General features: G+C 41.7%; 1 long non-coding RNA gene across 1 annotated transcript; it reads left to right on the forward strand.

Moving 5' to 3' along the window:
• Positions 1-187: 187 nt before the first annotated feature.
• LOC125131929 (uncharacterized) lies at positions 188-1,020 on the forward strand. Its single transcript, XR_007136105.1, has 2 exons — positions 188-448; positions 665-1,020. It is a non-coding gene; the product is annotated as an uncharacterized LOC125131929 (long non-coding RNA).
• Positions 1,021-17,823: the final 16,803 nt, after the last annotated feature.

The following is a 17,823-nucleotide window of genomic DNA, read 5'->3' on the forward strand; positions in this document are numbered from 1 at the left end:
GGGGTCCTCGCAGGCTTACTGTCTTGGGTTTGGAGGTTTCGTTGCGAGGCTCGAGGAGCCAGACGGTTGCTCTCCCTCCCCAGGCCCGGAGCGATGGTACAGCCTGCTCCGCCACCGTCACGTGGGCGCCCCCTCTGTGACGTCGGCGTCTTCGCTGTAGCAAAGCTCGGCCTCTGGAATTCTGAGAACTAATTTGCTATTTGGTGACATAAGAGGGGGAGTGCGCTTTGCTTTCCCGGGGTCTGGGGTTAATTCCTCCTCTCTTCCTCATAAACTCAGCTCCTCGAGCTCAAAACACAAAAGGGAGCGAGAGGTTCGAATCTTTAGGGGAAAGTCTGTTATATACAGTACGTTTCGAGGCGAGTAAGAGAAAAAACAATAAACACCACAGCTCTTTCCAGCTAGAATATTAGGCACCACAAGAAAAATATTTGACAAGCAGTTCTCGGTGGGTTCCTTTGCTTTATTTTTATTTGGGACAGTTTTTTTTTTTCTTTTTCTTGTTGGTGTGGTGGCTTGGGCTTGGGGTGGTTGTATTTTGATAGTTTTCGAATTTTTGCTTCTGATTTTTGCCTTTTGCAACTTTGTGATGTTACGTAAATCGTAGGATCCCGCATCGGTTGGATTTTGTTCTGAGTGCTTTTTCCCCTGTCTAATCTTTCAGGTGCTTTAAAGACGATGTGTTATTTTAATACTGATGCTATTGAAAGAAGCTTACATTTTTGGTCGTACGTAACAATCCCAACCCCCACTTGGGGGGGGTTGTAATTGTCTCTCTCCCCTTGGACTTTTACTGAAAGGAGGCTCTCCTGCACTTGAGAGACGTGTTGAAAGGATTTGTTTTGTTTTGATTTGTTTCTTTCCAGGACAGCAAGTGGTGGGTTTTACTCTTTCTGTTATTGTTGACTCTTAGGAAATTTATTGCTGCGAGAAATGGTGTGTATTCGGGGAGAGGGGTATGTGTATGCCTGTGTTCTACAGAATTCTGTGAGCCAAATAAATGTTTGTGTTTTGCTTTTTCTTAAGGTCTTGATTTCCCCCTCCCTCCCAGCTCCTTTCAAGGTCGTTGTAAAAAATCTCTCCTGTCTGTGTTTAAAGCGATCAGCCGGAGGGAATTCTAAAGGCCTGCCGTGCCAGTATCACAGATACTGCGTGTATTTAGAACAGACTGTGCTACAACTACACCACGCTGCACGCAGCACAGTCCTCAGCTTTAGAGCTGAGTTAGGAGGACGAGGAAAGGGGGGAAATCTTTCTTTTTTCCTTCCTTTCTTTTTAAAGGCAAATGCAAGTGCAGAATCATTTCACTGTGGGCCTTGGTTTGTTTATTCAGAACTGCCAGTTTCCCTATTTAAATGTTGGTTGGGGTTTTTTCCCCTCCTACTCATCCCTGAATGAGGGAGACTCTTGTTTCTTTTATGTCTCTCTCTTAAAAGAAGGGTGTGAGGGGAAAATAATATTTCAGATTCCTCAAGTATTAACCCAAAATGTTTGGACCAGAAGCAGCTTTCAAAGGTCAGGCTGTTCTGAGCCTTGGCTATAAGAGTCCTTCAGGCGACTCATTAAATTACAGATGAGTTCTTAAAGGTTCCACAAAATTTCTGCACATGTTAATTTCTAATAAGATATCTCGCAAAAGAATCTACCTTTCCCAACCCCAAATTTGGGTTTACAGTGGAGAAGTGAGCAGAGCTATGAAAGATTGCTGGCTGTTTCCTGGGATATTTGGGTTCTTTCCCGAAAGTCCGTAAGAAGTTCAGATCTGTCGTTCAAAATGTTGCTGTTAGTGCAGCCCCCTTTTGAAAAGGCTGTGTTGGGGTTTTTAGAACCGAGAGAGATCCAGAGGGGCTGATTATTTTCCACAAGGGCTGGAGCTTAGGAAATATGCATAAGTGTCTGTCCCTGTGAAATCTGAATATTTTAATACTTATTGACAGATGGATTACTGCAGCCTCTGCAGAAAAGCCTGTCTTGTGAAGGATTTTTGAAAAATATACATGGGCCTAATCCTGTCACTGTTGTCGAAATGAACATTTTACCCCCAAAGACTCATGATATCCTCAAGTGCAGATTTATTTCGCCAGAAGGCAGACTTTTTTTTTTTTTTTGGTCTCCTTCCCCCTCATTATCAAAGAGTTTTAAAGGAATCCCACTGGATTCAAAATGACACCCCGATTTTGCCGATCTTCTTTGTGTATTTACGCGGGTGATAATTTTTCTATCGTTTTTGAGGAGTAAGAAATTTAGGGTTTCTCAAGTGTTATCTGTATGGTTTAAAATGTGAATTGTATGGCCCTGCCCTATTATTGATTCTACAGTGAGATTACTTTGGGGTCACTCTTCTTGTCAAAGTTGCCTTCCAGCCTCATTGGCTCCACCGCCACTCTCCCCTCCCCTCCCCCCGCCCGCCCGCTCGCCCCACGCACAAAGCATGTCCCTCCCGCGTTCTCTTTGCCACTCCAGTCTTAGCCCCATGGGGGCGCTGCAGAGCAAAGGGAAATGTCCCTCTGGCAGTAGAACCAACCAGCGTGGGGGCTGGGAATGAATTCACCCTTCTTGAAGCTCAGTTCTCTTTAATTCTCTGCGGGGAGCCCTTGGAGGGAGACCCCACCAGGCCAGGTTTATAGATAATTAATCCCACCACCAGGGACCTCAGACTTTCTCAGCACATTATTTTTGGGGCAGGTGCCAGAGTCTCACATTTTTACTACTGTTGGGGGCGAGGGCATTTGTTTCTTTTGCCAAATTAAAGTGTTTACCTTGAAAGAAATTTATCAGAACAGGAGATAAGTTAAAAGAAAAATTATGGAAAAGATGTTAACGCTACAGATTTACTATAGATATATCTCTTCTCTCTACTGAGTGAATGGTGAGGAAAATTGTGCACCCACTTTTCAATCTTGTTTCAATTCCTAGGCAAGTAAGTAACTTTATCAAACTCTATATCGATTGAATATCTTCTAAAATGTCCTGTCTTTTCTCATTCTTGATCTCTCCCCATTTAGCCAGTTGGCTTCTCTATGTGGTCCGTGCTCACTCCAGCAGGATTAAAGAAAGGATTGACTTGAATATATTTAAATTCTTTTAAATCATCCTTAAGGAGCTCTAAAGAGAGATTCCATTTCTGGGGTCTTAGGTGTGATTCCTGTGGACTTGGAGGAGCTATGTATCAACCAGTCCTGTGATTTAATGGTTACTGACTTTTAATACTCAGAGTACAGGACCAGACCAGCCCCTTTGCCTGGTGGCCTGGGTGGTCTGGGCATAGTAAGAGGTTCTCAATCACCAGTTCTGAGTAAAGATAAGCTTTGTTACAGAATAAAATAGCTTGGTCCTAATATTACTTCTAGTTAAGAAGAGGAACAGATTTTTGCCTCCAGTTCCCCTCATGAAACCTTGCCGACAGTTCAGTCATCTCTGAAAAGGAAACTATACTTGGAATAAACACTGTCATGGCCTATTTCTAAGGGGCTCCAAACCGGAAATGAGTTTCACCTGTCAGGAGCTTTTGGCACCTTGGTAGATCTTTAAACTTTCACATCGCAGAATTATAGATTGTAGAATGGGAAGGATCCCTGCAGATCTATGACTCAACTCCTGGAGGCTTCCTTCTTTCAAGAGGACAGGACAGCCCTCACTGAGGCATGTGGGACCCCAGGACACAACTGAAAACAGATCTTTGTGGTGTAATGGTTTTGTGTCATTTTAGAGAATCAGGGTGATCTGACTACCTGGATTTGGAGGTGGGTATCTTGTTTTCTGGCAGAACTGAGGAAAGGAAGGCTGCTTTGGGCTCTGTGTAAATCGTAAGCCAGTTCTCAGAACAAACTTCAAGTCACGATGAATATTGGGGTTGGAGGGTCATTTGGGGCTTGGTTATGCTTGTCACCCCTGCTACAGCACTCAACACTATTTGTGAAGGATAAGGGAGATCTTATTTATCCATTGGTTTTATTTCAAATCTTTTACTTAGAGCTATTGTAAGCGAGCTCCCTATATTATCTTTAGAGAAAGAAAGAAATTTTCTTGGTATAATTTAGAGAAATTGAGCAGAAACTTTTGAGACATTAAAAAAATAAAGAAGATGATTTCCAGCCACTACCTTCAGAAAAAGAAGTGTCAACGTTTAATTTTGATCCATATGCTGCCTGCTTTCAGCCTGTATTATTCTGAGCCTTTTTTTTTTTTCTTTAGAAACCTTTTCAGCCTAGCTCAGAGTTTTCCCCCAAAACACTGATTTTTTTTTTCCTACACTTTTCTCACTTATTTAAAATGGAAATAAATATCAGGAGCTTAAAATAGAGAAGCGATGGGGGTGCATAATCATTTGTTTATTGCCTTCAATCACTGTTTTGAATAACAGGGTTTTCACTTCCTATGAAACCTTAGCATGAGGGAAAGCAGCAGCTGGACCAGGAGGGAGATGCAGGGAGGAAAGCACTTGAGTGTTTGTCAACTCGGGGTGTCTGGCCCACCCTCCCGCCAGGCTGCCGTACTTAGCTGTCTTTACTACCTAAGGCTAGAAGTGGAAAAACTTGATTTGCGTGTTGTGCCTGCATTTTTTTTTTTTTTCCTTCTCCACACCGCCCTCTGTACACCTGACCATGCCAAAGCCTATCTGAAGCCGGCTTGACTGCAGGCAGAGCTGGAGAGCAGAAGAATGTGCAGAGGGAGGGAGTGCTCGGTACTTTTCCATTCACATCTCCACAGTGGCTTTTCTTGTTTATTTCAACCTCCACCCGCAGAACCCTTTCAGCTGCCTGAAATCCGAGTCATTAAACTGTTCCCTGAGGTCAGACCACAGATGCTTGGTGCATGTTTCCTACGTGTCCACGTCTATGTAACATATGTACATACAGAGAAATAGGCACAAACGTGTAACTCCATGGGGGCACAGTGTGAGGTAAAAGAAAAACAAAACAAAACATGGATTTCTTGCCAAAGAACCTTGGTTTCTAATTACGGTTCTGCCTGGAACTCCTTATGGGACATGGGGTGAAACCACGTGTCAGGACTCAGTTTCCTCAACAGTTTGAAGGAATAACCCAGATGTTTGGCAGGCTGTCTCTCTGTTCTAACTTTTATACTTTTATAGCTAAATACACATTTAGATAACTTTAAGGTGAGGGGGGCTGGAAAAGAGGCAAGTGTATATGTGTCCCTGAGGTGAGAGAAGGAGTTAAAATGTAAACTTCTAAGTAAAGAAGGCACTCCCAGAATCCTCACCTCTATCAATTTTTAACCAATTGTGGACCAAAGTCTGGGATTCTGCTGAGTAAGTCCAAAAGCCAACTGAAGATTTTCAATGTTAAGAGCTGGAGGAAGCCAATTCTAAGACGTTATACCTTTGATCTCCAGCATTTATAATCAGATGTGACAGTTCCCAAGCATCTTTTCTGCACTATGTTTTTTTTTTTCCTTCTTTTTCTGTTTGTTTTTGGAAATTGTCCCAGTCAGTGATAGGACTTGTAAGCTGGGCACTCTTTAAGCCTCTAGGCTCCACATGGATGTAAAAAATATGTCATAATAGTCATACACACACACACACACACACACACACGAAGAAAAAGGAGGGAGAAAAAAAAAAAACCTAGAGAGAGATTCCTGGTGAGAAACTTAGAAGTACTTCAGCCATCATTGCATTAAAGGTAATTATTTGAAGTCAGAGGAAATAACAGATGAGAAGTTTGCCCTTATTAAAATAAATAAATAAATAAATAAGCCTTGCTCTACCAGAACAAACTTGAAGGCAATGAAAGAGATATTTTCCATCAATACTTTGTATCCTTTTTAGATCTCCACTCTTTAAAAAGAAAGGTCTAAAGTTTTCCAGGCCTGCTTGTCTAGACAAAGAAAGTCCTTTAACAGACTTTGGCATCTGCAGGAAATAATAAAGTAACTCCTATTTATTAAATGTCAACCTCCCCACCAACTGCGCCCTTCCACTCAGACCTTCTGGAATATGGATGCCCACATACAAGAAGAGATGGAGCCAATTACATTCTCTAGGGAAAACTATTGAGAGTTGTCATGTGCAACCCTGGGAGGGTCCTCAGCAATTTTCCAATCCAACACGACCAATAGTGCGTAATTGAAAATTGAGGCCCACACAGAATGCATTTGCCACATGCACTGCGTCAAACTGAGCCAGATCCAGAGCTCTGATGTCCTGGTTTTAAATCCATTGTGTTTTTCCATGGCTTATTGTGAAAAGAGGATGTGGGGTAAGCAGCCCTGCAAAAGAGCCATTTGCCGTGACCTTCCCTTCAGAGAAGGCCCCAACTTTGGTCTTTTGACATCAGCTCCACTGAAGTTCTAGTCGGTCTTAGCCGTACACTGACAGGATGGAAAGGAGCAGACCGTCATCCATACATTCTGTGTGTGTCCCAGTAGAGGACCCAGCGTAGGAGGCCCCACAGGCTCCTGTGGTACTGTGATTTAATACTGTTAATAAACCTATAATTGTCTCATGAAGAGTACAACTGTGCTGTAATTGTATGTACGTTAGTGTTAAAAATGTAAAATGTAATATATTTTTTGGCCTAGAAGCAATGATGCTGCAGTATCAAAGAGCCTGCCTGGTGCCAGATCTTACTTTCTGATACTTTTCTCCAGTAAGAAAAGCAAGGCAGGAGCTTCTCCCAGGAGGGAAAATTGCTGGTTCTATATCTCCAAATGGGACAGGGAGTATGGAACATAGCACCCTAAATAAGGAAGCACTAAAAAGCAAACAAACAAAGCCCACATTGATGGGGAAGATTTCAAAGAGACACTGGAGCCACCTGAAGAGCTTCCAATAGTCAAAGCCAGAGAATTTTTAAGGGGGGAAAAAATTGAGTAATATTGCATTACAATCCAAAGTATAAAGTAAATGTACACGAATCCTCAGTGATATGAATAAATTTTAAATAAATTAATAAATGGGAGAAAAGAGACAATTCTCCCTTGCAGAATTCCAAATAATTTATGCAGAAACACTGCTCTCAAAGATGGAGGTGGAGGTGGTGGGGGGCGTGTTTAACTCCTCACTCCTCCAATGTGAACTAGGCATAGTGACTTCCTTCCAAAGGCTAGAATATGGGAAGGGAGGAAATGAGGGAGGGAATAATTTTACATGTAGAAACCTGACAGACACTGCACCAGCCAGGTTATCAAGGTCTATATCAGCAATTATAAACCAGGGTGATTGTATGTACCTTGGATATGAAGTGATGAGAACGGCTCTTTACCTCTGTGGTCTTCTCCCCAAACCCCAGTGTACTTATGAGAAATGTATCAAATTCCAACAGAGGAGCCTTTTACATTATACTTCACTAGTGCTTCTCAAAACCATCAAGGAAAGTCCGACAAACTGCCACAGCCAAGAGTAGCCTAAGAGATATGACAATATAATGTAGTATCATGGATGGGATCATGGAACAGAAAAAGACCTAAGGTCAAGCCAGACAACTATGAATAAATGATGGACTTCAGTTAGTAATATTGTGTCAGTATTGTTTCATTAGTTATAAATGTAGCATAGTAATATAAAATGTTAATAATACAGGAAACTGGGTACAGGGTTGTTCTCAGTACTATCTTCTCAATTTTAGTGTTTAAAAAATATTGGGGGGGGGCATATATTTATTGTTATATTCAATACCAGCAATCTCCAAAAAGTGAGCTAGGTCTCTTTTGAAGTCGGACAGATTGGCTTCCCACTCAACCATGCCCCCAAAATAGAGTCATGGAAATGAGGGAACTGCATTTATTCTTTTCGTTTACTAAATTGAAAGCAATTTAGCTAATTTCTGTATGTCACCATCTGGATAAAGAACTGTCAGGAGAACACTAAGGAGGCACCAAAGGCCAAATGTTGTCTTGGTGGTAGATGACTCAAGCCACCTCATCAATCTGCTTATTCCACATTTCTTTCTGAAAACCCTCAACGGAAACAAGGCCCTGAAAGATCTAGCCTTCAGTCCCTATGGGAGGTATAATACTCAGAGATCCACCACTGAGTTTGGAAGAGCCCCAAGAGCTTCCTAGAATGTTTGGCCTCTCATGGTACAACTCTGGAGGAACTGTGGATCTCATCAGAGTTTAACTCTGGGTCTGGAGAAGAATGCTGAGTGGACCCTGTAACGTTACAAGTTTGTCTTTATTATCTGAATATGACCCCATCATCTAAACCAGAAGAATCCAGAGAGGGAAACAGTTTGCCAAGACCACCGCACAAATTAGTGGTAGAGTTGATTCCCATTCACCAGTGTTCCCTGAATCATTTATTTGGCTGCAGTATTCATTTTAGTAAACTGAGGACTGCTGTTACATCAATATACATTATTTCAGAAATGCCTTATTCATTTCTAACCAATTGTCAGTTACCAGTGGTGCCCATGCTGGACCAAGTTTTAAAGGTTTCTTCCTTCTTCCCCTTCACATTTTTTTTTTCTTTTTCTTTTTAGAGCCACAACCACAACATATGGAGGTTCCCAGGCTAGGGGTCTAATCAGAGCTGTAGCCTCCAGCCTACACCACAGGCAGAGCAAGCGGGATCCAGCAGAGTCTGCAACCTACACCACAACTCACGGCAATGCTGGATCCTTAACCCACTGAGCGAGGCCAGGGATTGAACCTGTGTCCTCATGGATGCTAGTCAGATTCATTTCCACTGAGCTATGCCAGCAACTCCCCCTTCACCTTTTCCCGCAGAGATCAGCCTCTCTGCCAAGTGGTTATAAGATCTTTAGTCCAACACTTATGTTCACTATGGAGGCTAATGTTTAAATGATTCTTGGTGAAATGCACCAAGACTGAATGCTTGATGGCATGATTCCTCTAATTTGATTAGTATGACTCTCAGCAATCTGTTTGGTCACATGTCTCAAGAATCAAAAATGCAGCTATGCCTTTTGACCCAGTAATTCTACTTCTAGGAATCTATCTCCAAGGCACAATTCAACACACAGGGGGAAAAAAAAAATGAATGAATGAGTATATGTATCCAAGCATTGTATTTAACAACAAAAAAGTTGAATAACTTTTATGTTCTCTTATGATTGGTTGGAGGAAAAGGTGTTGGATAGAGAGTAGCTAAACGAATTATAATACAACTAATTTTTAAAAAGTAGAATTGGAAAGTACTTATGATAACAGGTAAAGTGAAAAGAAGTAGTATATATATGTATAGTGTAATATATATGTATTGTATATGAATATACCATATTTATAACTATGTTTAAAAAATACTCTTACATAAAAAATATATCAGGTTGGGAACCCAGCTAGTATCCATGAAGACATGGGTTTGATCCCTGGCCTCGAGCAGTGGGTTGAGGATCCAGAGTTGCCATGAGCTGTGGTGTAGGTCCCAGATATGGCCTGGGTCAAGCATTGCTGTGGCTGTGGCGGAGGCCTGCAGCTGCAGCTCCAATTTGACCCCTAGCCTGGGAACTTCCATATGCCTCAGGTGTGGCCCTAAAAACCAAAAAAAAAAAAAAAAAAGGAAAGGAAAAGAAAAAAATAGACTGGGTCAAAACAAAAACACACAACTAATAAAAGACTGTTTAGATTGGCTGTTTTAGGACAGTAGGATTATGGATGTTTTTTTCTCCTTTATTCTTTTATCTTCCAAATTGTGTGATGTTTATATATTAGTTTGATGCCTGTCTCACAAGCACACACACTTGAGACCCTAAAAAGCCTTAGGTAAAGTTTTCTAAATGCAAGCAATTAGCCCTCTGATTCACAATTTGAATGCTTGACCTAAAGCTGAAGCCTCCCATATGTCTAGGGTCTACAGCAAAAGCAAGCACTGCCCACCCACTCTTGGAGAAGACCTTTCACTCTGGGAGACACTTGTCTCCATACCAAGAAAACATCACCCTTTCTGAGCACATTGGCCATAACGAGATTAAATAGATCCTGTACATCTTTGATCTGTGTCCGCCCCCTGGGTCTTAGTGTGCTTATCTTGTTTATTGGTGTTTCACAGCATTTGCAAATGTCAAAGGGTTTCCTGGTTACTTTGCTGTCTCTATGAGGCCACCTTGGAGCTCTCCTGGTAAAAAGACCTTCTTTGAGATCCTTCTGGGGTTAAAGGAGATTTGTTTTTCTTATAACACGTTTGACCAGTGAAGTCTAAGGAAGACAGTTTTAAAATAAACAATATCAGTGTTTTCATCTTCAGAGAATCACAAGGTTATTAGGCACTTGGGGGAGGGGGGTGGTTACAGTGAGTGGCTGGTTCTCAGAAAAGGGCATGGGGGTGAATATCAGGCTCTAGGAGGTGAGGTAAGGACCGCGTGCTGTTAGCCCCTCTTCCCTTAAATCACTGATCCAATTCCTCACACTCAGCTCACTCATTCACCCATTTACATCACACACAGTTCATTGGCAGCATTTTGTGGGATAGACACTATTCTGGATGGATGCCGGGGAAATGAATATGAAGAGAACAGGGGACTCTGACCCCAGGGAGCACACCGTCTAATGGAGAAACAAAGGCCCAGAAAGGTGCAAAAGCTTGCTTGAGGTCATGTAAAACATAGGACCCCAAACGTGTCCTGATTCTGAGCGGAATAAAACTCTCTGACTTTTTCTCAGATGCTGTGTCCTGCCTCCCACTCCAACAGCAGTGTGAGGCATTGACTCCCTCCTTGAGCAGATTTAGCATCTGAGTTTTTTATCCAGTATTGCTTAGAACAGGATATATCCCAGCTGCCTCAGTGAACCATCCAGTAATACCCAAGGCCCAAATGCAGAAAAATCTGTGAGAGCCTGGAGCTCAAAAGGTCTCAGCTGTCTCTACCCAGTGGGCTCGGCTTGCAGGCTAGAGCTTTGGCGGGACCCTAATTTTTATATCTTCATATGCCTGACAGGTTCTACTATGAATAGACATCTCCCAGCTTTTTTCCAAAGCACACAGACTCAAGTAACATCCACAACCCTGACTTTAGAACCCAGCACCATCTCTAACAGGATCTGGATACCTAATAGATTCTGATGAATACTCACCTAAGCCCAGGTTTACTTCCATCCTCTGGGAATCCAAGATCTTTGTGTAATAAACTAACAGGTGATACAGCCAGGCGCCAGCCCTGCACCCAGACCAGTTTCCACAGTACCCTAGCCACCAAGGGGTTGGGCCTATATGCCAGGAGCTGTAACCATTTGCTTTCTAAGGCCACACAAGGATGAGTTGGATATAAAAACGGCACATGTGTAAAACCATTAAATAAGATTTCAGCAAGCTTACAATTATTTGGAAGTCCAGCAGCTTTCAGTGTCTAAATATCAAGGTTGCTAAGAAAAATTTACCCTTTGGAGACACTGGCACCGAAATGCCAGCGAAATGCTTAAAAGAAAATGGGACAGAAAAAGATGAATAGTGTCATTAGTAAAGGCCACAATTTCAGAAGGTATATTGAGAAGACTTGATGGTGGTGATGCTGAATCAATAAATCAGGCACTTTAGGCCCTCAGACTTCCTTCCAGTCTCATCTCCTATAACAGTTTTCTACCCCAGAGACAGCATTCTCCAAGGACCCAGACACTTACCTCCACTCCACACCTGGGACCTGGATCTCTGCCTTTCTTCGATAGGCTAGAAGCTCCTTAAAGACAAGAGTACTTCATTTTTAGTGTATTGGCCTTGTGTCCAACACATGGTGCTTACTTAGGAAATGTTGATTGAATTAAAGTAGGTAGAACTGAAAGAGAGTTCGATATGAAATCTGATGATCCGGGTTCCAGTTTAAGTTCCACAACTGACTAACTTCTATGAGTCTCAGTTTCTTGTTCTCTAAAAGGGTAATTTCTGTTCAGGGACTACATCACAGGATATCCATGAGAATCAAGTCCAGTGAGGGGAAAGTACTTTGGAAATTATAATGTGCAGTTCAAAATGGTTGTTGAATGTCGAGTGAATGGACAAAGTAATGAGTGAACCATCACAGGGAAGCAAAGCCACGAAGTTATTCCATAACAGATGCTGTGACTTGGATTCTATCTGGGGAACAATGTATTTGAAGTGCCCTGTCTTAACTTTGTAACCATCCTTAAATATGGTTATTTCACTTCCCCCCAAATCTTAACACTTTCAGTGTAGGAAGACTTAAATTACTGCTCAGGATTCATGCTCATCCAAAGAGAATTAAAAAGATCATCAGAAAGTCTTTATGTTCTTGAAATGCAGAATTGGAAATGAACCATTTCCCAGTAGTGGGAACTGAAATCCAGTATTAGATCCTCCTTTTTGGTACCTTCTTCCTCTTCCTCCTCTTTCTACCTTAGCCCCTCCCTGCCCCTCCCCTGCACTCAGATTGAAAAAAAAAAAATCATGTGTTTTGAACTAACTTTAGTTTTAGAAGAAGGTATAAACAAAGCACAGTTTTATCAGGGCTGTTTTCTAAGTCAAGAAGATGGATTTCTATAAATTTTTTAAGCTGTTGAATTGATGGGAGAGTTACTAAAACAGGGAGGTAGGATAACTTTCCACCAAAGGCCTAACCTAAATGACAGGGAGGACCCTGAGCCAGGTCTATCCTGCTAAGAGAATCCGTGCATCTCTCTACGGCTCTTGACTCTACAACAAACACAGAGCAAATCCCATGAATGTCAAGGCAGTGGATTAGGAGCAAGCTGGTCTTGCTAAAGAGGAAAGAAAACCTGAGCATGGGTGCTGGAGAGAAGGTAAGGGCTTCACTCTAGAAACAGAACAAAGCAATGATTAAGATGAAGCAATAGACTTTTGTTTGAATTTTTTAAAAAAAAAACTACTCCAAAGTCCATATTCCACTTCTTATCATCTATGACAATAGGTGCCTAAAAGGAACAAAATACTCAGTGGACTTGAGAAATAAGGGCAAACAATCTCCAAGCCACCAGAGCATGTGGCAAGATAAAGTTCCTAAGAGTTCCCTAGGAGTGGCTCAGCAGGTTAAGGATCCGGCATTGTCACTGCCACGGCTCAGGTATGATCCTTGGCCTGGCAATTTCTGCATGCCACAGGCACAGCCTCCTCCTGTCCCACAACCAGAAAGAAAGAAAGAAAAAGTTCTTAGAACTGGGAGCGCATCTGCCCATGCTTTCCAGTTTTGCCAGCACCAAGCCTATGATGATCAACAGCTCATTTATTTTTGGATTCCTAGAGGTGGGAAGATGAGAATACTGAATGCATAGGGCATTAAAAAAAAAAAAATACACCTTCAACGTGGGAGAGCTGGGAGGATGTCCAAGCTGTCCAAGGGCAGCCACCTCCCCTATATGGTTCCTTTTTTTTCCCCTATCCTTCCTGTTCACAACACCTCTCACCCCACCATACCTGTGGAAGCCACGTTCCTGCACAAAATTAAATGTGTTTGGGGGAGAGCAAAGAAAGAAACATAGTACAAAGAGATCATCCTTCTCAACTCCGAAAGCTGGGAATTTCAGTAAGAAAATAGAAGAGTGCTATAAGATTCTAGGGGTTTGGAAGTAAAAAGAAACTATTCAACCTAATTTCTTTTCTTTTTTTTTTTTTTTTTCAGGGCAGTACCCATGGCATATGGAGGTTCCTAGGCTAGGGGTCTAATAGGAGCTGTAGCTGCCGGCCTACAGCAATGCAGGATCTGAGCTTCATCTGTGACCTACCACACAGCTCACGGCAACACCGGATCCTTAACCCACTGAGGGAGGCCAGGGATCAAACCCGCAACCTCATGGTTCCTAGCTGGATCCATTTCCGCTGTGCCACAATAGGAATTCTGAAAATTTCTTTTCTTTATCACCCATTTGATTGCACATTTTCAGCATGGAATAAACCTATATTAATGCTTTCACGTCTTATCAATATGTTTTGAATTAAAAAAAGTTTTGAATTGAGCAACTACTATGTGTTAAGTATCAGGATAAGTATCTTTGCACATACAAAGAACAATCACAGACCTGTCCCTAAAGGAGCTTGTAGTCTAGTTGAGGAGACAAGCATTATACAAGTAAATCCACAGATGACTATGTATTATAAGTTAGGATAACTAAGATAAGAAATAAGTAAGGTGCTGTAAGATGGGGAAAGAACATCATTTACCTAGAGTACAGGCCTCTCTATTAAAGTAAACTTTAAGCTGAGATCAGAAAAAGGATGGGTTAACCAGGCCAAGAGTGAGAGGGAAAGTATGCTGGGCAGAGAAAACAGAGTTTAACAACCCTAAAGAGAGTAGAACCATGGCATATTCAGAGATCTGAAAGAGGCCAGCATGGCACAGAGTGGTAGGAGGAGGGCTTAGAGGGAGAATCAGAAGCTAGACCATGTAGGTCTTTGTAGACCAAGGTCAGAAATGTAAAGAATATTCTAAGTGTATTAAGTTCTTTAAGGTTTTTAGGCAAGGCGATGCATAATCAGATTTTTATATTTCAAGAAAAGCACCCCCAGCTATTGTGTGGAAGATGAATTAGAAGCTTGAAGAGATTTTTTTTTTTTTTGGCCACACCCACAGCATGCAGACGCTCCTGGGTCAGGGATTGAAATCAAGCCACAGCCATAACCCAAACCACAGCAGCGACAATGCCAGACCCTTAACCCACAGAGCCACCAGGGAGCTCCATTCCATGAAGAGATTGTTGAAGAAGCTGTGGAAGGAGTCCTGCTGAGAGATGAAGGTGACTGGGACTGAGGAGGTAGCAGTGTCAGTGGGGAGGTGTTTGGAAAGGTTTAAGACACGCTTGGAAGGCAAACTGACAAGATCAAAAGAAAGACTGGATGAGCAGGAGTGGGTGGTGAAGGAGAGACGGGTATCAAGAATGAATCCCAAGTTTCCGGTTTAGGCAATTAGGGAGATGTGTTTCTATTTACTTAGTTAGAAATATTGCAGAGGAGGAGCTTGCCAGCAATCAAGAGCTCACTTTTGATCGTGGTGTGTTTGAGATGTCTCTGAGGCAGGTGTCAAAGTAGGCAGTTGGATATTCAGGACCTGATCTCAGAAGAGATGTCTGGTTTGGCGATATCAATTTGGGATTTATCAAAATAGAGGTAGTATTTGAAGCAAGAGGAAAAGATTGGTTTTCATATCAGACCAGGTGTTGAAAAATAAAATAAAAAACCCTAAAGGTGGAATGAACCTAAGAAATCCTCCACGCCAAACTCGTTTCTCAATTGATAGCAAAATCGGCAGCCAAAGTAAAGCCATTGGTGGAAGTGGAGTTGAAAGGAAACTAGATATCTTTTGGGCCAGCACTTTTTTTTTTTTTTTTTGGTTTTACAATGTTTTGTCAACATTTGACATCAAAATGGTTGAGACTGAGAAATCTGCGTGAGATATGATTCTGTAAGTGTGACTCATGGTGTCATGTCTCTCTTTATATATATATATACACACACACATATATATATATACACTATACACTTTTTTTTTTATTTTTAGGCCTGCACTTGTGGCATATAAAGGTTCCCAGGCTAGGGGTCCAATCAGAGCTGTAGCCACCGGCCTCTGCCACAGCCACAGCAACAACAGGATCTGAGCTGTGTCTGTGACCTACACCACAGCTCAAGGCAACATAGGATCTTTAACCCACTGAGCAAAGCCAGGGATCGAACCTGCAACCTCCTGGTTCCTAGTCAGGTTCATTTCTCCTGTACCATGACTGGAACTCCTCGTTTTATATTTTATGTATGCAGTCAGTAAACCCCCACATCCTTATAACTGACTTGCTCCCTCTTCCATTCAGCAACTAGAAACCTTCTCTGCTGGTTTCCTACATATTGCAAAGAAGCTGCAGTCAGCCCAGTGAACACAACTGGGCAGTTTGCTATCGAGGGGGCCCACACACCTTAGAGAGGGAATTGAACTGCTGAAGGCAACTTCTCTGCAGCAATGTCCTACATAGCTTAGCGGCTGGGGCCCTTGTAATTATTTAGTAACTGGACGGTGTTTCCTCTCCAGTGTGAATGCCTAAAGGTCAAGAGCTACTTTTACTTTCCTTGGTATGTATCTTAATCTCTCCCTGGCACCTATGAGAAGTAACTTACTCATATAATAGATGTTTTGAATAAGAGAGACCCAATAAACTTTTCATTGGACTTAATGCACTTTTAGTTATCTTTCCATCCTTCCAAGTAAATACAATTACAGAGCACATACTCTGGGTCAGGTATGGTGCTAAATGTTGCAGTTGTGTTTGGTCTTTAAAATACTGGTATTATATAAATGTTGCTATTAGCTACTGTCCAGTGTATTTAGGCTAACTCATCTGTATATATTTGCATATCTTCCATCCAATTCAAAAGATATGTAATGTGCACCAACCACATGTACAGAGGGAAAAGGAGAAGCCTCAGGGTCACTCAGGGCTGTAAGGCCAGCGCAGGAAAGCAAGATACGGGACACCAGCAATGAAAAGGGCAATCACTGAGCTACAACAAATAGAGCATTTAAATATGGAAACAATTGCTTCAAACTAAGACATCTAAAAACGTTTCTGGGGGAGGTAGAGTTTGAATGTCATGATAAGAAATTTTGTAATATAGTGACTGTGCCCTTGAAATAAATATGAAAATAATAAAGTAAGCTCTGAAATAATGAGCTGACACATATAGAGGGCTTAGTACATACTGTTCTAGGTACTTTGCATGTGTGCGCTTATTTAATCCTCACCACTATCTTATGGAATTCATGGTGCTGTTATCCTCATTTTATAGATGGAACACTGAAGCATAGAACGTAACTGACCTAAGGTCAAAGAGCTAACAAACAGAAGTGGGGATTTGAACCCAGCCATGTAAGGCTTTGCTCTCAGCCATTATGTTCTCCTGCCTTATAAATGAAAGTCAGGCCTTCAATAGCCAGGTTAGGAAGAGAGGGTGTGGGGAAGGAGGGCGTTTCAGGCAGAGAGAAGAGCTGAAACAAGGGCACAGAAGTTAGGTATACATCTCATAATGTTTTATTTTGCCTAGAGAGCTTTCTAGTTTGCAAAGAACTTTCTCAACAATTCTCTAACATGCTTCTCCTTGTGACCCTGAGGAATATGCTGTGATTATTATTCCAATTAGAAAGATGAGGAGACTGGGACCCGAGATGGAAAGGCACCAGCTGAGCTAGTGAGCTGCTGCATGAAGTTCAAGATGCAGTCGTTTAACTTCAGAGTGGTGCCTTTTCCCATGCTGTAGTGTTAATAAATACATTCATTGCTCCCTGTTCTGAGCAAGACCCTGAGCAAGCCCTTCCACATATGTCCTAATGCCATCCTTGCAATGGCCCTGAGAGGTAGGTGTTGTTGCATTTCAAAAGCAGAAACGTTTTAATTCTGCCCCTACTTTTCTTTTTTCTTCTTTCTTTTTTACATAATGATTTTTTTATTATAGCTGGTTTACAGTGCTTTGTCAGTTTTCTACTGTACAGCATGAGTGACCCAGTTACACATACATGTATAGATTCTTTTTTCTCACATTATCATGCTCCATCGTAAATGACTAGATATAGTTCCCAGTGCTACACAGCAGGGTCTCACTGCTTGTCCATTCCAAAGGCAATAGTCTGCATCTATTAATCCTAAACTCCTAATCCATCCCACTCCCTCCCCCTCCCCCTTGGCAACCAGGAGTCTATTCTCCAAGTCCATGATTTTCTTTTCTGTGGAAAGGTTCATTTGTGCCATATATTAGATTCCAGATAAAAGTGATATCATATGGTATTTGTCTTTCTCTTTCTGATTTACTTCACTTAGTATGAGAGTCTCTAGTTCCATCCATGAAATCTTTCCAAATCTTTTCTTTTTTTCCCAATATTTTATTGTGAAAATGTAAAGATATAAAGAATATTTAAACAAAATTCATATCTACCATTAGATTCTACTACTAATATTAGT

Source organism: Phacochoerus africanus, chromosome 1 (assembly GCF_016906955.1).
Source record: "Phacochoerus africanus isolate WHEZ1 chromosome 1, ROS_Pafr_v1, whole genome shotgun sequence".
NCBI lineage: Eukaryota > Metazoa > Chordata > Mammalia > Artiodactyla > Suidae > Phacochoerus > Phacochoerus africanus.